Source organism: Narcine bancroftii, chromosome 7 (assembly GCF_036971445.1).
Source record: "Narcine bancroftii isolate sNarBan1 chromosome 7, sNarBan1.hap1, whole genome shotgun sequence".
NCBI classification, from domain to species: Eukaryota; Metazoa; Chordata; class Chondrichthyes; order Torpediniformes; family Narcinidae; genus Narcine; species Narcine bancroftii.
The window spans coordinates 148,387,621-148,413,681 of record NC_091475.1 but is presented as its reverse complement, the minus strand read 5'-3'; positions in this window follow the sequence as shown (position 1 = coordinate 148,413,681).

Sequence of the window (26,061 nt, the reverse complement as noted above, 5' to 3'; positions counted from 1 at the left end):
GCAGGAACTCCAAGGTAGTATTCTCTGGTGCCGCAAGCTAGGGAAGGTCAGAATATGAAGATAGCGCAGACAAATGAGAGGCTGAAGTGATGGTGCAGGGAGAAGCGTTTCATGTTCTTAGAGACTGGAACCTTTTCTGGGGAAGGAGTGACTTGTAAAAGTTGGACAGGTAGTGCCTAAACTTGGGAATCAATATCCTGGCAGGGAGCTTGACTAATGCTGTTGTGAGGTTTGGTGGGGGTAACAAAAGTAGGAGACAAAGGAAGAGGCATTTAGTGCACAAGTAGCAATAGCTGGTAGGGAGTTTGTATGGAAGTACTGGCAGATAGGGGAAAATTGAAAATTGCTGCCAGGGGGATGAGGTGCAATGCAACGGCGACAAACGTAACAAATGAAAGGTTAAAGGTTTTATATATAAATGCATGCAGCATAGAAATAAAGTGGATAAACTTGTTCTACAGCTACACAATTGGCAGGTATGATGTGGCCATCATGGAGTCGTGACTAAAGGATGTGAGCTTCATGTTCAAGGATACACAATATACTGAAAGGATAGGCAGGTAAGCAGGGAGTTGGCGTGGGTCTATTGGTAAGGAACAACATTCAGTCTTTAGAAAGGATAAAATGTCGAGAATTTCTTTAGACCAGTGGTTCTCAACCTTTTTCTTTCCACTCACATACAATTTTAAGTAATCCCTATGCCATCAGTGCTCTGTGATTAGTAAGGGATTGCTTAAGGTGATATGTGAGTGGGAAGGGAGGGTTGAGAATCACTGCTCTAGACCCAATTTTGTTTGAGAAAAGTTGTCATTGGCCCATTTCCTTTGGAGTTATATATTTGTGCTGGTTGACTGTTTTGAGTTCTGTGTGCCTGTGTGCCCGATGGAGATATAGGGGGGGGGGGGGGAGCTGGTAGTCATGGTGGGGAGCTGGCTGATGGAGGTCCTCAGTTTTCTTCAGGCTGACTTCCAGGCCAAACATTTTGGCAGTTTCCGCAAAACAGGACGTCATGCACTGGAGGTTAACCTACCTCGGCTGCACCATTTCATCTGATGCAAGGATTGACAAAGAGATAGACAACAGACTCGCCAAGGCAAATGGCGCCTTTGGAAGACTACACAAAAGAGTCTGGAAAAACAATCACCTGAAGAAACACACAAAGATCAGTGTATACAGAGCCGTTGTCATACCCACACTCCTGTTCGGCTCCAAATCATGGGTCCTCTACCAGCATCACCTACGGCTCCTAGAACGCTTCCATCAGCGCTGTCTCCGCTCCATCTTCAACATTCATTGGAATGACTTCATCACCAACATCGAAGTACTCGAGATGGCAGAGTCCGCAAGCATCGAATCCACGCTGCTGAAGACCCAACTGCGCTGGGTGGGTCACGTCTCCAGAATGGAGGACCATCGCCTTCCCAAGATTGTGTTATATGGCGAGCTCTCCACTGGCCACCGAGACAGAGGTGCACCAAAGAAGAGGTACAAGGACTGCTTAAAGAAATCTCTTGGTGTCTGCCACATTGACCACCGCCAGTGGGCTGATATCGCCTCCAACCGTGCATCTTGGCACCTCACAGTTCAGCGGGCTGCAACCTCGTTTGAAGAAGACTGCAGAGCCCACCTCACTGACAAAAGACAAAGGAGGAAAACACCCAACCCACCAATTTTCCCTTGCAACCGCCCTCCATAAATCTTCGTCCGCGAAGCCGAGCCAAAGAAGATATATTTGTGCACATAACGAGTAAATTAGGTATGATTAAATCTGGTTTTCAAACTTTTTCTTTCCACCAATAGGAAATTTTGATCTCTATTTTTGATGAGGAAGAAAACCAGCTTGGATTAAAATAGAAATTGATAAAGTAAGAGAGAGTAAATTGGAAGGTTTTATATATAAATGGGAATTGAAATTATCTGGGAAGAGGAAAGCACTCTTGTTGAAATGTTTGATTAATATTTGGAATAAGGTAAATGATCAAATTGAAATAAGGAGTGCTTCCTTCCTAAAATACCTTTGATACAAAATCGACTTTTCTCAATGGATAATCAATTTTTAAACATTTTGTCTCAGAGAGGAATTAGATATATAGAAGGAAGAAATTTAATGTCATTCGAGCAATTAAAAAAATAAACATGGAATACAAAATAATACCCTTTTTTGTTATTCAGTTACGGGCTTATTTAAGAGATAAATTGGGTTCAACAATGCTATTACCAAAATGTAGTGATATATACTTTATTGCAGAAGGAGACTTTTAAATAGGGTCCAGACAACATTGGGAGACAGATCTAAATACTAACATTGATGAAATAAATTGGTAAGATTTGTGCTGAGATAAGACGCAAATTGAAATTATCTATATATCAAAAAGAATTTCTAAAGATGGCCTTGGCAGCAACAAGATAATATATGGCAGTAACATGGAAATTAAATATCCACCTGGGTATGGAGTGATAGAACATAGAGATGCACACCTGGAATCTTTTGGATAATATTACTTATAATCTGAGAAATGAGTAAGATGTATTTTTGAAAATTTGGCATATGTATTTACAAATTGAGAGAAATAATTTATAGACATTTTCCATAAGCTTCAAATCTCATTAACCTCCTTGGATGAATTAAAAGATACAAATGACTAGCGTTGTGTGGTGAGGGGGACCCTCTTCCAACCAGGCTTCTATTCTTGTTTTCCTACTTTTAAAAAATTATTTTTCTATGTTTTTTCTCAATTTATTTAATTTCCTTTTTCTTTTTCTCTTGGGGTTTGTTTTGGGGCAAGTGGGTTGGGGTTTATATAATCATGTAATGGATTTGTCTTTAATATTTGATTATTATATTTTCTATCTGGCTATGATTACATGTATGGAAAACTTTAAATAAAATGTTCAAAAAAATTGATATAGAATCATTGTGGATTGATTAAAAAAAAATGGCAAGGGAAGTCACTGTTAGTAGTTATATACAGACCTCCAAAGAGAAGCCAGGATGTGGTTAACAAGTTATGACAGCAAATAGAAAATGCATGTCAGAAGGGCAATGTTATTGTAGCCATGGGGGATTTTAACATGCAAGTAAATTGGGAAAACAAGGTTGTGACTGGATTTCAAGGGAGAGGATGTGTAGAATGGCTATGAGATTTTTTTTTAGAGCAGCTTCATGAGCCCACTGGGGGATTGACTGTACTGGATAGGGTGTAGTGCAATGCATCAGAGGTGATTAGAGAGTTTAGAGAAAGGGAACCAATACGATTGAGTTCAATTTGAAATATAACAATGAGAAACTAAAGTTAAATATGTCAGGATTTTCTATGGAGTAAAAGGAAGTACAGTAGCATGAGAGAGAACAGGCCAGAGTAGACTGGAAGGCGACACTAGTAGGAAAAACAGCAGAGCATTAATGGTTGGAATTTCTGCAAGGTGTAAGATAAATACGTACCAAAAAAGAGAAAATATTCAAATGGAAAAATGTCACAACTGTGCTGCCAAGAGAAGTCAAAGTCAATGCAAACAAAAGAGAGAGCATACATGGAAGCAAAAATTAGTGGGAAGGTACATACACAAGGTAAGTAAAAACAAAACTCATAAGTAGGAAAAGATGAAATTTGAAAGTAAACAAATAAATAATATCAAAGAGAATACAAAAAGTTTCTTCAAGTATATGAAGAGTAAAAGAGAGGTGAGAGTAAATATAGGACCATTAGAAAATGATGCTGGAGAAATAAAAATGGGAGACAAGGAGATGGTAGAGCAACTAAATGAGTATTTTATGTCGATCCATTATGGAAGACAAGTGAGCTGGATGTCAAAGGGTATCAAGGAAGGAAAGTGAGTGCTGCCACTTAAATCAGTGTTGTCGAGAGGGGCCGAGATGCCTTGTTTCCATACTGTAGTGGTTATATGTACCTATGTAACATTTATTTGATGAAACTAATAAAAAATATTGAAAAAATAATTTAAACAGACCAGCTTAATCCCATTAACTTCCATAAGACCAAAAGACATTGAAACAGGCTTTCAGCCATAAAGTTGTCCCTGCCATTGGGTTAGTTAAGTTAATAGTAATAAGTTAAAGTTTGATTCTGTTTTCATGTTAAAAGAATTAAAAACAACTTTTGTTTAAGTAACTACTTGTCGTGGTGAATATCTATTGCTGCTGGGTTTTGGGATCCTTTGGGCTCATAACAAAGAACCATGACGGAGAGCTTCTTCAGTCAAGAGAGTGGTTGCTGAGTGGAATGACCTTCCGGAAGAGATGGTTGCAGTAGGTTCAATGTTGCCATTTAAGAGAAGGTTGGATAAGTGCATGGATGTAAAGGGATTGGAGGGTTATGGACAGGGAGCAGGTAGGTGGGTGGGACTAGATCTAATTATCAAACACCACTCTACACAGGCTACTATCTTAACACAAACAGTCCAAGGTAATCTGTTTAAATTTTACATATTATAACGAATGATTTTAATTTCATGCTACAAATATTATAAAAATACAGTGGAAAAGCAACATATCCAAGTAAATCTGAGACTTCTATGAATTTAGCCACAAGACTCTGGTAAAGTACATCATTATTGGGTCTTCAAAGTGGGCTCCAATGCATTTGGTAAAATTCATCAGAGTTAATCCACCTTCACCACTCTACCACTAATGCTGCTACTCCACACATGCCCATGTGGCCTGAAATTCCTTTCCTTCCAATGGGATGTTTCAAATTTTGAGGACAGATGGATGGCTTGGGCAGAGGAGTGGCGGGAGGATAACAGCAAGGACATGGTAGGGAGACAGTGGGCCAGAGTGATGTCAGCGGAAAAGGGATCTGTCTGGTGGAAGTTCAGGATAAAAATCAGGAAGTGGTACTGTTATATGTGGATTGTGGAGGAAAACGTGACCTCCCTGCATGTCTGGAATTTTGTGGACTGCGGTGGTCATGTGTCCTCCCTGTCTGAAACTTATTCAGATGTCACATCACCTGTCAATCAAGGTTGGTCTCCAGCCACCCATTAGTGCATATCTTGCCGTTGGTTAATTTAAATCACCTAGGGTCATTACTGGCTAAATGCCCAGATGAGAACTACATAAAACATTGATGCATAGCACTTTTTTTTTCTCTGTCTCATGGTCCAAGCCCTGGACATCTCTTCATGCCAGGTCGCTACCATGGACATTCCTGGAAGCATCACAGGTAAGGTGTGCACTACCCTGAAGCTAAGCCATAGTATTGTGAGAGCTGCAGACCTTTTGGTACAGGGAACTAGGTGTGTGTGTGAAATTCAGTGTCTGTAGAGTGTGTAATCAAGTGTATAAGTGTGTAGAGTATAGGCGGCCACTGGAATCGGAGCCCATCCTAGGTCTGATGTGAATGTCAATATCGCTGTTCAAGTAATATGATAATCAAATACTGTTTGTCTCCTTTATTTTAATTAAAATTGTGTGATATTGTAATACTTGCGTCCAGACTCATCTCTGTGAATCCACTGAACCTGATATTCTTCCCAACATGACAGGTACAGCGAAGGGAAAATGGTAGTAAAATCACAAACCTGTAACCAAGTCTCATGCACTGTCAGACTGAGATCACTTGTGAATTGGAGGAACACCACCTCATCTTCCGAATGGGCACTCTCCAACCAGATGGCATTACTATAAACTCTGGCTTACATTCAACCCCAACCAACTCCCCACACCTTCTTCCCCATTGCCTTTCCTTCTCTCTCCATTCTGTCTCCTTTTGCACAAAGATGATGTTTTTACCTCATTCCTTATCATATCAAATTAACTCCTTTCATTGGTCTGGATTCCTCCCCCAGCCAGAATTGTCTGAATTCTGAGATTTCCTGCTTCTGTATTATTCTGCCTCTTCCTTGAAGAAGGGCTCAGGCCTGAAACATCAGCAATGTATCTTTGTCTGACTGGTTGGGTTTCTCCAGCATTTTGGTGTACTTCTGCAGAGTAAGTTTTACTTATTCATCATTTGAAAGTTGGTATTTTCTTTTCTACACATTGTCATGAGAAGATTGGGTCTGGTACCTTTCTTGAACTCTTGCAATCTCTGTGGTGATTTTTTTAAAATTTATTCATCTTTTGGGGTGTGTGGCATTATTTGCAAGACAGAGACTAAATGTCTTTGCCCTGTAACCTTTTTAAACCCCTGTAATCCTTCCAGTAATGGAATTTCTATTGATCCAGCTGCACTGGATGGGTCACGTCTCCAGAATGGAGGACCATCGCCTTCCCAAGATCGTGTTATATGGCGAGCTCTCCACTGGCCACCGTGACAGAGGTGCACCAAAGAAAAGGTACAAGGACTGCCTAAAGAAATCTCTTGGTGCCTGCCACATTGACCACCGCCAGTGGGCTGATAACACCTCAAACCGTGCATCTTGGCGCCTCACAGTTTGGCGGGCAGCAACCTCCTTTGAAGAAGACCGCAGAGCCCACCTCACTGACAAAAGGCAAAGGAGGAAAAACCCAACACCCAACCCCAACCAACCAATTTTCCCCTGCAACCGCTGCAACCGTGTCTGCCTGTCCCGCATCGGACTTGTCAGCCACAAACGAGCCTGCAGCTGACGTGGACTTTTTACCCCCTCCATAAATCTTCGTCCGCGAAGCCAAGCCAAAGAAAATTTGGAAGGGAATCACTGGATTTAGAATGAGTATTAATGAAGAAGCAGCAATATATTTGCATCACGATTGCAACATGTTTATTGTATTTCTCATCGTTCCAGAGCATAGCTTTTCCCATTTTTCCTTTTGTATCTTTATGTTTAGATCGTGTTCCCACTTTTGTTTGGGTTTACAGCTTATTTCATCGTTCTCTTTCAGCTTGATGTACATGTTTGTTATAAATCTTTTAATTATCATTGTGTCTGTAATCACATATTCAAAGCTGCTTCCTTCTGGTAATCTCAGCCTGCTTCCCAATTTGTCATTTTCTGTTGATGGTATGCAAACATTGTACCATGAGTTATACCATATTTGTATTTCATTTGTTCAAAAGATAATAAATTATTTCCCAAAAAACAATTTTCTATTCTTTTGATACAATATAATTGGATACACGGGTTATACACCACACCCCAAAAGTTAAATAAATGGGACCCAACAGTATCAGATAGATGTTTTCGCTGAAAGAAGGAAACGGGAACAACAGTACATGCAATTTGGGCACGTGAGTAAGTGGAAAAGTTTTGGGAAGATCTAAATCAGGTATTAAATAAAATCATAAAAAGCAACATACCAAAAAATCCAGAGATCTTTCTTCTAAGTAATACAAGAACTAGGCCTCGATTTGGAAGAAGCACAAAAAAGATTTATTATGATAGCCTTAGCTGTAGCAAAAAAAATGTACAACGTCAACCTGGAAATCAGAATAGAGCCTGAGAGTACAGCAATGGTACATAGAAATTAATAAATGTATTTCTTTGGAAAAAATAACATATAATTTAAGAAATAATGTCACAGTATTCGAACAAATTTGGGAACCATACATGGAACACAACAGAGAGGGTCTACTGTGGACCTCCACTCCCTAAAATGACAGAATGAGAAGAAGACAAAATGAACTGATCCAGTGTGTAAAAGTAGATGACACAATTTTCTTATTTATTTTTATTGTGTGATGACATTGTTTAATGGGTTTATTGTATTGTATATGTTGAACGTTTAGTGGGTAGGGAAGGGGGAAAAGGGGAGAAAATGTGTATATTCAAGAGGGAAATGTTTGTGTGTATTTTGGTTAATATGGTTCATAGTGTGAAAAATAAAAAAAATTAATAGAAGATAACACCATGTTGAAGAACACAAAGACTATGTGTTACCATGTACCTGTTTCTTCCATGAATATGAAAGTTGCTGTTGGTAGCCAAAGGAATTAACTGCAGTGCCTTTTGTAGATCTCACACACTGTATCCAAGGTTGTGAAGATCTTAGAGGGAGTGGATAAGGAGCCAATCGAACGGCATTGTTCTGAATAATTTTGGTCATCTTAAACGTTGTTGGAATTGCAACTGACAAGTATTTTATCATACTCCTGCCTCATGCTTTATAGATGATGGAATGACACAGGGGGCTTCACACTCAAGCCTTTTTTTTAAGCCACAGTCTATTGTCATCTAATTATATAAGTACAACCTGATGAAACAGTGTTCTCCAGTCCTCGGTACAAAACATGCAGACATCCAACCAGACATAACACACATACAGACAAACAATACATATGCAGGACAAGTATTTCCATCTATAAATAAATAAATAAATATCGTTTTGGATGGTTAGTGTGAGCAGTTCTTTTGGTCATTCAGTATTCTCACTGCCCCTGGGATGAAGATGTTCCTCTGTCTGGCGGTGCTGGCTTGGATATTCCGATATCTCCTTCCCAACAGGAGAAATTGAAAGATGCTGTATGCAAGGTAGGAGCGGTCTTCAAGGATTTTGCACTCCCACTTCAGCCAATGATCCTGGTAGATTGCATCAATAGGAGGGAGGGAGGCTCCAGTGATCCTCTCTGCCACTCTTATGGTCCTATGGATTGAGCTCCGATCCATTTCTCTGCAGCAACCGAACCACACAATGATGCAGCCAGCAAGGACACTCTTGATAGAACACGTGTAGAATGTTGACATAATGGTGGTCGGTAGCCTTGCCTGCACCTTCAGTCTTTTCAGAAAGTGCATTCGTTGCTGTGCCTTCCTGACAAGTGAGGAGATGTTGAATGTCCACGATAGGTTACTAGTTAAGTGAACTCAAAGGAACTTTGTATTCTCCTCTTTCTACTACAGAGTTGTTGATATAAAGTGCAGTGGTTCCTGGTCCACCTGGAAATAATGTTGTTTTGTTCTTACTTTATCAATTAGATCTGATCATTGCAAAGAAGGGGAAAGCTTTCCATAAATGCATTGCCCAATAGAGAATTGTTAAATATGGAGTGGGATGTACTGAGTAAGAGAATACTGTAAACTGAAGTTCAGATACATTATTGAGCCAGAATTTTCCAGGTTTAAATTTCATACCATGGACAAAAAGCAGAAAACCTAAATTCATGCTTTGTGAGTCTACAATGTGAATGCTGTGCTGATAAAAAATAAACCAGAGGATGATGAAAAAGATTCCAAAGCACTAATTGAAAATAAATACAAGGGGAATTCCCCTTGTGTCTTCGTCAATATCTATCTCTCAATCAGCAAAAGAAACAATTGTTGATTTCGTTCTTGTTTGTGTTATCTTCTGTGTTCAATTTGCTTGTATGTTTCTTGCATTTAAATTCTAACTAAAATATCAATAATTAACAACAATAAACTGTACAAAGGTTAAAAAAAGACATTTATTGGAAACAACATCTCTTCCTCACTGGCAATCAACACAGTCACACCTGAAGGATGTGTGGTCAGCCCACTGCTCTACATCCATGACTGTGTAGCTAGGCACAATTCAAATGCTATCTACAAATTTGCTGATGACACCACAGTCAACAGCAGAGTCACAGTGAGATAGCGTACAGGAGGGAGATAAGATCAGCTCGTTGAGTGGTGTCACCAGAACAACCTTGCACTCAATGTTACCAAAGCCAAGGAGATGATTGTAGACTTTAGGAGGAAATCAGAAGAACGTGAACTAGTCTTTATCAAGGAGTCAGCAGTGGAGCGAGTCGAGAACAAAAATCCTGGATGGCTACATCTTGGAGCTTTCATGTCAATGTGATTTTGTCACCTAAGACTCTCAAAAACCTCTACAGATGTACTGTGGAAAGAATTCTGGCTGGTTGCATCACTGTCTGGTATGGAGGTGCCAATGCTCAGGACAAAAGTGTTGTTAACTCAGCCTGTGACATCACAGGCACTAGTCTTCACTCCATCAAGGACATCTACAGGAGGAGGTGTCTTAAGAAAGCAGCCTCTATTCTCAAGGACCCCCATCACCCAGACCATGCCCTCTTCACACTGCTACCCTTAAGAAAAAAAAAGTAGAGGATCCAGAAGACAAGGAGTCAGTGGCATTAGGACAGCTTCTTCCCCTCTGCTGTCAGATTCCTGAATGAAAAATGACCTTCAGACACTGCCTTATTTTGTCTTTTTCTTGCACTATTTTCATTTATTTTGTCAGGTCATTTATATAAATGTTTGCACCGTGACGCTGCTGTAAAACAACAAATTCTGTGACATGTTCATGACAATAAATTCTAATTCTAAAAGTTGCATCTTTGTTCATGTTTGCCTTTTAAATATTTGCCCTTTTAACCCAATTTAAATAATTGTGGTCTTGCCTTCTTTGCCAGACATGATGTGGGGCAAGATCTGGAGGTAATTTCCCACTGGAAAACTACAGACTTTCAGCATGTTTGGAGGCAATCAATGGACTACTTGTGAACCTTTGACAAAAATTAGCACAATTTAAACCAGAGGATATCGGAAAAGTTAATTAAGCAAACAGTGCTGGGACCTAATGAGATGCATCCAAGTACCTTCTGCGGCAGAAGTTATTTAAATTAACAGTAACAGGCTAATTTGGCCCACAAGACCATGCCATCCAATTAAATTACAATCCCCCCAGTACTTTTCGAACAGTGGAAGGAAACCAGAGTTCCCAGAGGAAACCCACACATACACATGGAGAATGTACAAACTCCTTACAGACAGCGTGGGATTCAAACCCTGATTCCAATTGCTGGTGCTTTACCACTGCACCAAACGTGCCACCCTTTTATTGAGAATAAATCTATGCTGGAGGACTGGCGAGTGGCAATTTCATGCCTTCATTAAAAAAAGGAAATAGCCACAGTATCACATTATAGAAAAATAATGTTAGAATGGCACAGATTTACTTGCAGACTGCCCAGTAAGAATAAAAACCATAAATATGTAAAATAATGATGTGAAAACTGGGGCTATTTCAAATTGTCCCAAGGAGGTTAAAAGACCCATATGAAGGATCTGCTTAAAAATATGATGCTAAAGTGTAGAAAGAAACAGATTGTTTAAGGAGAAATAGATCAATTAAAATAATTCAGGACTCTAAGGAGGACAAGTCCTCACACTCTTTGTTGGATTCACTATCAGAAATGTCATTTGAAGTTGGGGGGGGGGGTTGCAATGTAATATTGGTGAATAGATAAGGAAGATGATTAAAGAGACATCAAAACTAATTCTGTATAATTCTGTGCAAAATTGTAATAACCTTTTTTCAATTAATCTCTTGAGACCAAGTTCAATTTTATAGCACAATTCTCAAGGTACAATAAGAAAGTTAATCTTGTATGCAGTGCACCTGATCAACCCAGACATGGTACAGCAGAAGAAATATAGTATAGATTGAAGAGCTACAGAAAGGGATAAGTTACGAAATATCAAAGACAACAATATTTTGCCAAATTGGCACTGAACTGTCACTCTTATAAAACTACCAATATTATATTAGACATTTGACATTGTGGCTTTGGCCTTATATACAAGTGTGAAATGTACAGCTCATATAATGAAAATCAGGCTGTCAAATGAGCTGAATTTTAAAAAAAAATCAGAATTCTGTATATGGATACCGACTGGTTCAGAAGTCACATGATGGCAAAGGCAATGGTGGACTTCCACAGGGAATTCTTCTGGAGGCATTTGATGAATGAATTGCAATTGTGTAGATGGAAAATAATAATCAAATGCAGTTTATAGAAATTATATTAATCATTAAATTTTATGACAATAGTTCCCCATCTCTGTTACTAATTATTGGATTTGACTTTAATTGATATGTACAGCGATCTATTACACTGTTTTAAAACAGTTACTGTTTCCTTCATTTTCTTCCATCTCCTGATATTCTATGCCCCATAAATAGTGTTTCCTAATCTAAGCAGCAGCAAAATGATCTGGTGCAATCTATCTTAAGATGAGTGTAAGAAACTCTGCAGAATTGCTTCTCTACTCTACCTGAAGGTATAGAATAAGATATTGATATGTGTAATTTATAAATTTTTTAAGTTTGCTATTGAAAGAAAAAAATGGTAATTTTCTCTAAGGGAATGATTGGAACCTTACAATGAATTTTCAATATCAAAGAAGTGTTTGAGATTATTCATGTTTTCATATATTTTTTCACATTTCTGTATGACATTGGAGACAATTTGTGGTTCTGAAAGCAATTCCTTCATCTCTTTGCCCAATTTATTACTCCATTTATTTTTCTGTAATCTATTCTCACACATGCTAAGATAACATTCTCCCAACAATTACCTGCCCAAAGAGCAATTTGTAAAAAACCACTTGACCTCACCACCAGTAATCCTTGGGATGAGGAAGGAAAAATGGAGCAGCTTTTCTCAGTGGTCACAGGGAGATGATGCAAACTCTCCACGAATAGTACCAAATGTTGGAAATGAATCTTCATTACAGGAGGTGTAAGACACCTGGCTTCTCTAATGCTGTTGTGCAATTACTTAATACTAAACCCACTAATAAAGATGCATTGATTGAGGAATGGACAGTAGGCATATCTATGTCCCAATATGCTGTAGCTGTACACATAGCCATGTGCTTTGATATCAAGACTTGCCATCTTATTGTTATGGTAAAGCTTCTTGAGGAAACAGCTCAGCATGGTCAATAGCTTCCGATTTTTTTATCTTGCTGGAACTTGCTGTCCACTTAACACAAATAATGGTAGTCAGAATTTAGTCCATTTGTTATTGGTGGGGGTAGAATTGCTGTTGGAAGGAACAAAGAACAAGACAGTTCGGAAAAAAGACTATGTTTAGAAATGGAAAGTAATGAAATCACAACTGGAAATAAGATTAATTGAGTGAAGGCTGGGTCATAAGCTAAGAAGTTAGGTATTTGACAGAAAAGAAAAGTTATCATGGTTAAATAGAAAAATTTCATGCTACACTTTAACTCCTGGTGTTTGTTACTTTTAGCACAAATTCACCAGAGAAGAAATGCAAACTAACCTAATCAGTCCACTTACATCTCCAGTGGATACAATTTCTTTTACAATTGATATCTCTGAATAAAACCCATGTTACTAAGCTAATTTCAACATGGACCACATGCTAATTTACTTTGCTGTTACAGGGCATTAATTTCTTAGTTTTTCCCCCAGGAAGAATGAGATTTCACAAAAGATTGGGATAATTCTGCATATAAAATTGCACCCTTCTCATTATCACAAGCTGCAAAAACAAACTGTTTATTGAGAATGTCTATGAGAAAAACTTGAAAATCTCCAAAGGATAGATCATTCCCACGACTCTGCTATTACTCTCAACTAGTTCCCACAGAAAGGTGCAAACATGTGAAGTGAAATTATTTGTTGGATTTCCAATATAAAGTTGAAATATTTGGTTCACTGTGACTTTGAAACATTCGATTTTGAAGCATTTCGATAAGCCTAGTGTCTTTCGGTGCGTTATTTGTGAATTTTAAATTTATTTCCAGTGACTTATACAGTTTGGAGCAAAACATTTTCAATAACTTTGCCTGCTTAGTTTTGTGGCAGGTACCTGGTTCACCCTCTCCAGTAATGAGGAAAATCTCAGCAAAGTGTCCTTGGCACCTGCAGCAGGAGAACATGCCTGAGTTGCAGTATTTTTTTTAATTATAAATAAATAAATTGAATTCTCTGCAGTTAAATTCCTTGGCAGAATATCAAATGCCCAACAGAAAATTGTGAAATTGGAAGTCTTCCAATGTAGGCCCAACAGAAGAATCCCCAATTTATTTTAATTTTGAGCCTCGGCCTAACTTGCCAAAGTTGTCTAGTCAAACTAGTCCCATTGCCCATATCCCTTTAACTTATTTTAAAATTAAATTTAGACATACAGCATGGTAACAGGCCAAATTACACCCATTCGACTTCTAACCCGCTGTATGTTTTGAATGGTGGGAAGAAACCCATGCAGACATGGGAGAATGCACAAACATCTTACAGACAGCTCAGGATTCAAACCCCAGGCTGGAGCTGTAACAGTGTTGCGCTAACTGCTACACTAACTGTGCCACCCTTTCTAATTGATTCAATGCCTTTTAAATGTCACAATTCAATCTGTCTCTGCATCTAGCCACACATTCCATATACCCACCACCCTCTCAGAGAAAAGGTGCCCCTCAGACACCTTAAATTTATGTCCCCTAATTTTAGATTCCTCTACTCTGGGAAAAGTACTATGACTACAGGTATTTACTTTATCTATGCCCCACATGATTTTATATACCTCTACAAGGTCTGCCTCTCAGCTTCTTATGCTCCAGATAGAAAAGACACAATCTATGTAGCCTCTAATAATTCAAGCTTGCAAGTTCCATTAACCTTCCTGCAAGCTTTCCAGTTTAATGATACATTTCCTATAGCAGAGTGACCTGAGATAATCCACTGCCACTGGTGAGGACCCAGGAGAGTGGGGAGCAGGGACATAGTGCTGCTCCACGGAGTCTTACTGTCCTAATGCTGATAGGTCCATACAGACTTTAAACAGCCTGTTAACAAGCTAATAGTGTTTTTATTAAAATCCTGCAACCAATCCCCAAGATGGCTGTGGCTATGCTGGGATTGTTCGACAAGGGGATACAAACTCGAGGGGAGAAGTAGACTGGTACAGGACACCATAAATGGGGAGGAGAAGCAGAGGAGATAGCCCTACAAGATAGTGACCGAGGCATCAGACCAGCGAGGGGCTCAGCCGCTGAAGGATCCATACAGGTTGCAGGGTGTGGGTGAATTACAGTCGAAGTACCCACACAGGCTGTGGGTTACTGGAGACTGACTCATGGGAACCAGGTTTCAGAAATGGGATTTGAAAGGGTGGTGAGGGCAAGAGGGCTCCCGAAGGCTGAATCTTCCTGATTGCATTGGAGGTTTGGAACTGGAGTCTGTGTGGCTGCAGAGGCACTGGGAGCACTCAGTGTCTCTGAAAGGATTCTCTTTTGCTTCTCTTTCTCCTAGTGTCAGGAAATGGTCATAGCAACTCTTTGTTTGCCTTATGGCAGGCCAAAGTTTAAATTTATCATGTATACTACATTTTTAATGTATTATTTGACATGACAATAAAATGAACCTTTGTCCAAACTATGGTCTTACCAACATCTTGTGCTGTTGTAACATGACAACTCTGCTTTGGTACTCAGAGGCCTGTTAAAGGAGCCTACAGTGGCTTATTTTAAAATCCTGTGACTGAGGTGTCCGGACCCAAGATGGCAGCTCCTGTTTTCGAGAGCAGCCTCGAGGTGTTCCAAACTCTGGGTGAGCAAAGGACTGGTGCAGGGCACCAGGAAACAGAAAGAACAACCTCAGTTTGAGAAGGAGAAGCAGAGGAGATGGACCATACGAGATGTTGACCACAGTGGCAGACCAGTGAGGTGTTTCCTGAAGAATACCTAGGTAATAAGCTGTTGGCCACTTGAGGCGAGGAGGCCATACAGGCTGAGGGCTGCTGGCGACTGTGGTCAAATGACTCTCACCAGGCTGCAGACTGCTGGAGACTGGCTGAAGAGTACCAGGTATTGGAACTAGTATGCAAGAGGGTGCTGAAGAATTCCTGATTGCATCAGAAGTTCAGACTGAGTCTCTGTGGCGGCAGAGGATGCAGGAGTGCTGGAGGTGAATCCATGGACACTCTGTGACTCTGGAGGGACTCTCCTTTGCTTCTCTTTCTCTGGCTGGAAGAAGTGCCTGACAATTTCTGCTGATGATGAATCCGTCTGCCTTGTGGCAAGACTGAAGCAAATTTCATCTAATATTAAACCTGTCTTGAATTTTGACTGATGTAGGCAAGTGTGCCAAATATCCTTTGCCATTTTGTTAAATGTTGATGTCACTCAAAGTGAAAATGTTGTCCTCCAATGCATCTTTCAAAGTGTAGTAAGGATACAAAATAGAAATGTAAACAGAAGTTTTGAAATCTCACAGATTTCCCTTCTGCAAATAACTTCACCTTATAAGGATGGAGACAGGTAAGAGAGGTGCAATGAATTTGAGGCATATGCAATCAAGCAAAAATGAACCTGTCAAATGCCAGAGGAGAGAGTTGATATTTAATTCTTTTCAAGTCTCTATAAGAGGTAAATTACTCAACACTGGTCTTTTCTGTCTCCCCAAAAGGGGGAATTTACATCAAGACATTTGAAAGGACATTTTACTGAAATGGAAGGATGATTCTTCACCTACCCATGATGTAATGTATTACTTAAGCTTGGAGAAAATTAGATACAATATTAAAGATAGAAAATTTCAATTTATTAAGATGTGGAGCCCATTCTTGGAAAACTATTATGATTGGAAGAATTAAGAACTCTGAAGAGTCCGGGAGTTCACCGTCCAATGCCTGGAGGTCGCGATCTGATCCTAAACTTCCTTTTGTATAACTAATGGTAACCAAGATTAGAGCGAGATGGTAGATTAAGTTTTAGTTTTATAGATTTTCTTTTTTTTTAAAAAAACAAAATAATTTGGTAAATGGGTTTAATTATGTATGTTAAGAATATGTTAACTGCTTTGTTTTTCATATGAATAGGCAACTGTCTAATGCTGTTATATTGTTCTTTCTGATTTTCATTACATGTATATGAAATAACTGGTTATATATCTCATTGAATTTTGTATCCAACTGTATATAAACTCAATAAAATATTTTAAAAGGAAAGGATAGATTGCAACAATGAAACAGACAAATAATCAATAAATATGCACTTAACACAAGCTGAAAAGTGAATTTGAGTGTGAATATTTTTGTTCAAATAATAGGAAAGATTTAGGTTTAGGTTATTATGTGCTCCCATTTTCAGTTAATTTTTATTTGAGATTAGATTTTGCACTGATTATAGGAAAGTTAATGCGGTACAAAGAAAGACGCCTATCCTTTCCCTCGGGTGGATGATTGTGTGGACAAGGTTGGAAAGGCTATGTTTCTTACAAAGAGGAACTTATTAAAAGGTTACTGGTGTGTTCCCTCAACTGAGAGAGGTCGGGAAATTTCTACATTTGTGACTTCATCGGAGTTACATGAATATAATGTTTTACCATTTGGAATGAAAAAATGTTCCACGGACATTCCAAAGAATAGTTTAGAGCATACAAATACTTATATTAATGATTTGGTTACAGGGAATTACATTTGGTTATGTTGTTAGTCAAGGCAAGTTGGTGATTGTTCAGGTGAAAGTTCAGACTATTTCTGAGTTTCCCATACCCATGGGTAAGAAAGCTATCAAGAGGTTTTTGGGAATGGTAGAATATTACAGAAAGTTTTGTAAAATATTTGCTGATAACACCCTTCCTTTGACTAACATTGTGAAGGGTGAAAAGTGAACTCCTAAACCAGGACTTCATAGATCTAGACAAAGATGGGAAACAGATTTAAATATTACCATTGATGAACGGACATGGGAGAATTTGAGTAATGACTTTATGACTAATACCATTAGTGTAAAATACAGGTTAGTTCAATACAATTTTTTACATCAGCTATTTCTTACACCACAGAAGTTGAACAGTTTGAAATCAGATTTATCGGATCAATGTTTTAAGTATGGTGAAGATACGGGATCTTTTATACATTCAACGTGGTCTTGTCCTAAACTCAGGCCCTTTTTGGCAGATCTACGTAATTTTCTGGAACAAGTTATAGGAATTTTATTTCCACAAAGTCCTGATTTATTTTTATTATGAAAAATTGAGGTATTACGAGCCCAGAGGACCCCCAAACCTAGCAGCAATAGATATTCAGTAGCAATGGATACTTAAACACGTTGTTTTTAATTATCTTTAAACTTGAAAATAGGGTCACACATTAACTTATCACTATTAACTTAACTAACCTAACTTAACCCCCTTCTAATTCTAAGTGCACATGTAGGTAATGTGTGTATAAGTTTAGAAAAGTTGTTTGAGTTACAGACCAATCTCACTTCTGATTCCTCCAAGTTCACTGGTTGCAGGCAGTTCTTATACTGTGCACAAAATTTAACATTTATGAAGTTCACCAGGCTTTGGTGCTTGAAAGGTAAATGGTTACTGCTCAGGAAGGTTTTTTCTTGGTTTTCAGAGAGATATTTGTTGTTCCTGGACTCAAAATGATCCCTTTTAATCAGCCACATCAGTGTCTTGCTGAAGAAACTTGCCCCATCAGGGTTTTCCAGATAACCTCTTTCTTTCAGGACACCACAGAGTTCCTTTTTGTTTCACTTATTTCAAGGGAAACATTAGGCAGCCAGTCCTCTCCTCTTGCATAAACCACAAGAGCTTTGACCAGGCTGAACTAAGCGCACACAACCTGTCTTCCAAATGGGGATTTTCCACAAGCTTGCCAGCTTGTCCTGCTCCAGTCCCAGCTGCTGCTGGTGACTAGCACTGCAGAACTGTGCTCTCGCTCTCAGGGAAAAAAAAACTGTTCAACGCTCACTGCTTGCAAAAACCACACGAATCTCTTAGAACAGCAAGATGCAGTCCCAGACAGCCTGCAGCTCTGAACTACTCCTCCAATCTCTTTCATCTGTTGCTTTTCAAAGCAACAATCCATTAGTGAAGTCTCTTGGGCACTCTCTAAAGTTTTTGTAAATGCCCCCAGGAGTCACCCTGTCTGGCTTGAGCAGAGCTCCAGTATTTTAAATGAGATCTGTTTTGAAGTGTTTGTATGTGACCTACACTAAAAAAAAACCTGCCCCAATTTATCTTGCAAGAACAATTCAAACACAACATAGACTGTTACAAAGGTACAAGACCTAAACTAAAATTATCAATTGGAACTTCTTAAATGTGAGGAAATGTATTGCAATAACTTAGAAATCTGATACTTATCTCTGGTTATAGTAATTGTATTCCTTCTGAAAAAAATGACCTATAATTTGAGGAATAAATGTCCTAGGTTTTTATAAATTTGGCACCCGTATACCCAAATAATGGGATTAAATACGTAATTACATTCTTTCTATGCCCTATGAGATTCTCCTCTGAATGTTTATGATAGATCCGGAGATATTTGTTGGACGACATCTTTCTCTGAAATCCAAAGATTTTATTTTCTTTGTTTGCTTTTCTTTCTTTTTTAACTATAAAGTTACTTTATATTATTTTATATATATTTTTTATATGAGGGGGGAGTTTTGTGGCTTTTTGGGGTGGGGCAGAAAACATCATGAATGTAATTTTAATTTGTTTCTCGAAATTTGTATTATTATAATAATCATATTTACTATATGTATGGAAAATGTTTAAATAAGTTACTGAATATTTATTTAATCAATATATATATAACAAAATAATTGACAATAATATAACAAAATAATATAGTAGAATATTAACAAATATATGTTGAAACCATATGTAAGAAAAAACTAAAATCTAAAAATAAACAAAAAACTAGAACCCATATTGACCCACTCCCCCCCAAAAAAAAAACTAAAATACATATTTCATTATAAAACAATTATAATGGATTAATTCAGATTGCATCAGTTGACACTCAGATACCTAAAAGACATCATAAAATTATACTTCAGGGAAAGCTTCACTGATCAGGAAAAATAAAGAAAAAATATTATAATTTTAATTTCATTATTCTAGCATACAGATCCCAAATATGCAAACTTAAGGAATATTTATCTTTTAAATGATACATATTTTTTTCTAATGGAATAAACCTTGGCATGCCATCGATCTAATGTTAATGAAACCTTAGATTTCCATGTTGTAGCGACACTTCCTTGCTATTGCTAAAACCAACAAATTTTAATTGAGAATCTGACAGCAACAATTTAGGAGCGGCACTTCCAAAATTTCCTAACAAAAGTAATTCAGGGTTTAAAAGAAAATTCACTCCCATTATCCATCGCAAAAAAATTACTAATAGAAACCCAGAAAGAGTTGACCTTTAAAAAAGATCATGTAGAATGAAAAATTGTTCCACATTTAAAACATTGATCTGATAAATTTGATCTCCATCTACTCAATTTCTGAGAAGTAATATACAATTGGTATAGAAAATTATTCAAAAAAATAAGAAGGGTGAAAAGTTTGTTTGGCTTGAATTTTGTCAGGAGGCATTTGAAAAACTGAAAGCCATTTTATGTCACCAGCATGTGCTGAAGTGACCTGACTTTGAGAAGACTTTTTTTTAAGCAGTAGATGTTAGTGATGAAGTTGTAAGAGCAGTGCTATTGCAAAGGAATAGCTGTGGTGATATTGACCATCCAGTGGCTTACTTCTCCAAGAAATTCAATAAATATCAAAAGAATTATTCTACTATAGAGAAAGAATGTAGTTCCGTCCTTTTTTGTGTGCTTGTATCTATAGGAGATAACTTGTAATGTGTTTTCTTAAAATTTTGTATGAAAGTTTATATGTTAAACTCAATAAAAATATTTTAAAAAGAGGAAGAATCATTGACTTTTGTACTGGCCTTGCAGCATTTGAATGTGTACATCTGCATAGCTCATGGACAACTTGTTGTGTATACTGACCATAATCCCTTAGTGTTCTTGAGTAAAATGAAAATCAAAAATAGGCAATTGTTAAACTGGAGTCTAATTCTACAGGAATATGATTTAATGATGTCATATTAAAGGCAAAATAACATAATTGCTGATTGCCTTTCAAGATGTTACTGAAAAATGTTATATTTGTCTATTATATCATGTAAATAGTGAATGTGTTATTTCAAAATTTGTAGGTTACAGTTAAAATTTTGCTCTTACATCTCAAAATGTTCTTTGTTGGTGGAAGGATTACATGTTCACATTCTCAGTTCATTTTCATTTGAGTAGGACTGTCACTTTAAGAGAACAAATTAAACTGCAAGCCTTGCAGGCTTTGGTCATTCACTGTGAATTGTAAGGATGAGGACAGCTTGTACTCAAATTGGAATCTTCTGAAGAGAGAGGAAGTAATAGCAGGAAACAAAGGGGCAGAGACCATGTGACCAACAGGTAAAAGTAACAGTACACTGTTTGCTCATGGGTCATTTTAAAGACAGTACAGGAGCAAGGCGCTCTTGGAAGTGATGTGCTGGAGTAATTGCAGGACTGCCTTGAATCAGTGGACTGGAACGTATTCAAGAGCTCATCCATAGATGTGAATGAATATACAATGGGTGTCACCGACTTCAAGACCTGAGTGGATGTGTCCACACGCATATACCGGATGTTCCAAACCAGTTGAATCAGAATGTTTTCAACCTTCTGAGGATAATAACAAGGGTTTTTAAGGCTGGGGATCAAGATCTCTACATAAAGACCAGGTGGGAAATGAAACAGATACACACCAGCTTTGGCAGGGAGTGCAGGCCATTGCAACCCAGAAAGCAAGGGCAAACACCATAGCCCCTTCATTGCTCAGTAAGCTTAACACCTTCTATGCCCACTTTGAAAAGAACCACCAAACAGTGCCTACTAGAATCCCTGAAAAGGCTGAGGACCCTGTGATACCCATCTCTGAGGATGATGTTAGAACATCATTCAAGAGGATGAATGCTTACAAGGCATCAGGCCCTGATGGTGTACTTGTCAGAATAGTGAAAATCTGCACCAACCAACTAGCCGGAGTGTTCACAGACATTTTCAACCGCTCATTGCTGCAGTCAGAAGTTACTACTTACTTCAAAAGGGCATCAATCATCCTGGTGCCCAAAAGAGCACTGTGAGTTGCCACAATGACTATCACCCAGTAGCATTAACTTCTACTGTGATGAAGTGCTTTGAGAAGCTGGTCATGGTCAGAATTAACGTGTACACAAGCAAAGATCTAGACCCCTTGCAATTCACCGATCATCACAATCGCTCCACAGCAGATGCAACATCGCTGGATCTCCACTCAGCTCTAGAACACTTTAAAAACAGCAACTCTTACATACATCTGCTTTACATCGACTACAGCTCAGTCTTCAATACCATATTCCTTCAGTGCTGGTCAAGAAGCTACAAACTCTGAGCATCTGTACTCAACTCTGCAACTGGATCTTTGACTTTCTATTTGGAAGACCACAGTCAGTATGAATTGGAACCAATGTCATCTCCTCCTCAATGATTATCAACACAGGCACACCCCAAGGATGCATGTTTAGCCCACTGCTCTACTCGTTATGCACCCATGACTGTGTGGTCAGGCACAATTCCAGTGTTATCTCCAGGTTTGCTGATGACATCACTGTTGTCAGCAAAATCACAATGAGATAGCGTGGTGTACACGAAGTGAGATAGATCAGCTCTTTGAGTGGTGTCACATCAACAACCTTGTGCTCAATGTTAGTGAAACCCAAGAGATGATTGTGGAGGGAGTCAGGAGAACATAACCCAGTCCTCATCAAGGGCTCAGTAGCAGAGAGGGTCAAGAACTTCAAATTACTGGGAGTCAACATCTCTGAGGATCTCTCCTGGACCCTCCATGTTGATGAAATCATGAAGAAAGCTCACTACCCACTCTTCTTTGTGAGGTGTCTGAGGAGGTTCAGTATGTCCCGTAAACTTCTACAGGTGTACTGTGGAGAGCATACTGTCTGGTTGCATCACTGTCTGGTATGGAGGCACCAAATCTCAGGACAAGGAAAATATCTCCAGAGGGTTGTTAACTCAGCCTGTGACATTATAGGCTCCAGTCTCATTATGATACTGCTGCTAAACACCCAATTTTGTGACTTGTTCACGACAATAAATTCTGATTTTGAAGTGGCTTCGTGTGGTAAGACAATTTGTCTGATTTCTCAGTGCTATAAGGGAATGAGTATGCCACACCATGACCAAAAGGGAAAGTCACTTTGAACAGCTGACCCACAAAAAGGTTCTGGAAACAGAGGAATTCTGCAGTTGGATTGTAATCATAGTGAAGGACACTTGGAATAGCTGACCTATGAAAGTGTTTTGGAAGCAGAATAAATATTGTATTTTAGCTGACCAACAAAAGGGTTCTGAAAGCTTTGTGAGAATCACTCGCTTCGAATCCCCTACACAAAGAGTCAGGGAGTTTTCATTACCACTCATTTGAAAAGGGCATTTCTCTAGAAATTCTTCAACAAGGATTTTGAGAGTTTATAATCAGTCTCCCATCCTGGTCTCACTCACCTACTTTGTGAACTTCTTTGCATCCATTTAAAGCCTGCATGTCAATACTGGATTTTCTGAGACTGAACTTCCTTTCCAGAATTATGCCCAAGTTGTAGTGGCTTGGGGTATTTTCACACCCACCCACATATATTTGTGCATAGTTGTGGGGGGGGGGGGTTAAGTTAAATAAGGTGTTAAATTATTGGTAATTAATAATAACATACTGTCTGGGTGAAATTTCTATTGCTGCTCTCTGGTAGGTTACAAGGTAGAGTTAATAATGGTGCGATGAAAGTATTAATGGTATTATGATATCATTGCCTTATTTTGTGAGGAATCTAAAGTTGAATTGAATATTGTGCAATGATCAGTGATCATCCCCACTTTTGATCTTCTGATGAAAGAGGGATTGTTGATGAAACAACTGAAGATGGCTTGGCTGAGAATGCTATCCTGATGAACTTCTTCAGTGAAGCCTTTGGGGGAAAAGAAGTTTGACCTCCAATGGTCATAATTATTTTTGCTTGTTAAAGCATGACTTCCTCTACTTGAGCAGTGGAGTGTCTGCCTCAATACCTAATTTCCAGCTTTATTGGTATTCCTTTTGAGACGAATAATGTTTCAATGTCAAAGTGATTTGACTCCGTTACCTCTGGAATTCAGTTTTTTAGTTTATCTTTGGTCCTGGAAAATATGTAATTAATCATTGGTGATCAGAGTATTGGTGAATAAATGCTACATCTTCCATCCTTTTGTTGATGATGAGACTGAGTAGAATGATTGGAGGGTAATTAGTTGGATTGGATTTTTTCCTACATTTGGTTATCAGTACATACTAGAGCAATTTTCTGTGTGTTCAGGTCACAGTTAGTATTGTTACTCAAACTCCATTACTCAAGGTGCAGCTAGTTCAAGGGTGTTGATCTTCAGACAGGATGTTGTCTCTTTTCATAGCCTTTACTAGATCAAATATTTATTTGCATCTACACACAATGTTCCAGATGTAAATTGCACCAGGGCTCTATGTAATATCATTTGACTTCCCATTTGCTTGCCGGATTTTGCCAGGTCTGCTTTCAGTCTAGTACAATTATAATGAAGGTGTATAGAGGAGGGCATCCTATGTATGAAGGCAATTTTGTTTGGTTTCTCTAACCTAAGCAATCAAGGGCAGATACACCTGTAATGGACAGATCTTTATGTAGGTTCATTTTCCATCTACCACAGATACAGAGTGGCACCACTGTTTCTTCTAAGCTCTGTGTGTGTGTGTGTGTGTGTGTGTGTGTGTGTGTGTGTGTGTGTGTGTGTGTGTGTGTTTGCATGCATGTTTTGCAACCAGCACACAAAGGAAATAAATGTGTGCACAAAAGGTTAGTTATCTAAAATAATGGTAGTAATTAATAATTATACTTATTGGAAAAAAATCAGCTAACTTCCTGTTAACTAGTTAGACAGTTTTTCAAATACCACATTTGCATATCACTAATCATACTCACCTTATATTAAAACATGCAAATGCAGTTTTATTAGCCATGAGAGATAGGGTGTGCCATAATTATCTTGAGACAATTTCAAGTTTACATTTGCACAAGCATTCAGTGTGCACATACTTTTAAGTGCAAGAAAAAATTTGCACAACATAAGATTTTTGCACATGCTAACTACAAAAAAAAATTAGAGGGAGCATTGCCTGGCAACTATATCCTTCAAGACTGACCAGTGTGGTACATGGTGATGGACACCGAAATCACCCAGTCAGAATAGGCTGTGCCTTTTTTCATTCTCACTGCTTCTTCCCTGGTGTTGTTCAATGTACTGATTCATCAGCAGATGATCACCTTGCCATGAGATAGTGTGAAGGATGCCCAGGACCAATCCCTTCCTTCTTGTGAGAGAGGATGTGCCCAATACATGTGACGTGAAAGCTTCTTATGGTGATTGTGTGAGGATAGTGAAGTCTGTGGGACTACTCAGTTGGATAGTTTTCCATTTTGGGATGAAATGAGGATTTTGGGAGGAGGAAGAGGAGGACTAGACACTGTTGACTAAGCATAAAATGGCTATTGCTTAGATTCAGGATCATCTGCAAGAAGTGGTGGCAGAGTGCAGAGAAGGGAAAGCAGGCTCAGCGCATATCCAGGTAGTCATTTAAACTTTTAAATAATGTATAATTGCAGAGGTTCATTCACATCCCCTTGTAAATTTATGGATGCTCTTGCATAGTTCAAAAGCTGGCAATTTTATGCTACTGTATGCGTCTGTGTTGAGGTTGATGTTAATTTTTCTATCTCATTTCAGAGTCAGGGTGCTGGGTTCAAGAGTCACATGAGGACTAGATGAGGAGAAATTTAGCAGGGTACTTACTCTAAATATGGTGCAGGCCTGAGGAATGACCCTTTACTCCTACCTCCAAACCCCAAACCTAAATCCACTTTCCCAATCTGTCATTCACAACTTTACTTGGTTCAGGCCAAGGCTCTTTCTTGTCTTCTCTTAAGACAAACCCTCCATCTCAGGAATCAGACTAGAGAATTTTTGCTGGGCTTCCTCCATTACAAATATATCCTTCCTGAGTTTGAGAGACCAAATCTATACACATTCCTCCAGAGATAAATCGCACCAGCACTCTATCTAATATCACTTGGCTTCCTAATTGCTTGCTGGATTTGTGTGACAGAGTATGTGGAGGTGTTTGGGAGATGGATTGGGAAAGTTTTGTTGGAGCAGGTCACACACAAACACTTTAAAGCACAGAGCTTTTGCAGGAGTTTTTGCAAGAGTGCTCAGACTCATGATGGACTGTCATTTGCAAAAAAGCAACAAATATAACAACAGGCAGTAGCAGCTTGGTCTTACTGTTTGGAAGCTCATGTGATCTTTGCAGGCAGAGAGCAGAAAAAAGCAGACTTTGCTCTCAGAGGGGAGAGGGAGAGGGACAGGGACATAGGTTCCAGAGGGACAAGCTGGCAAGCTTTGGAAGATGGCCTGGTCAAAGGAGAGGACTGGCTGTCCAGTGTTTCCTTTGGAATAGGAGAAACAGAAAGGAAC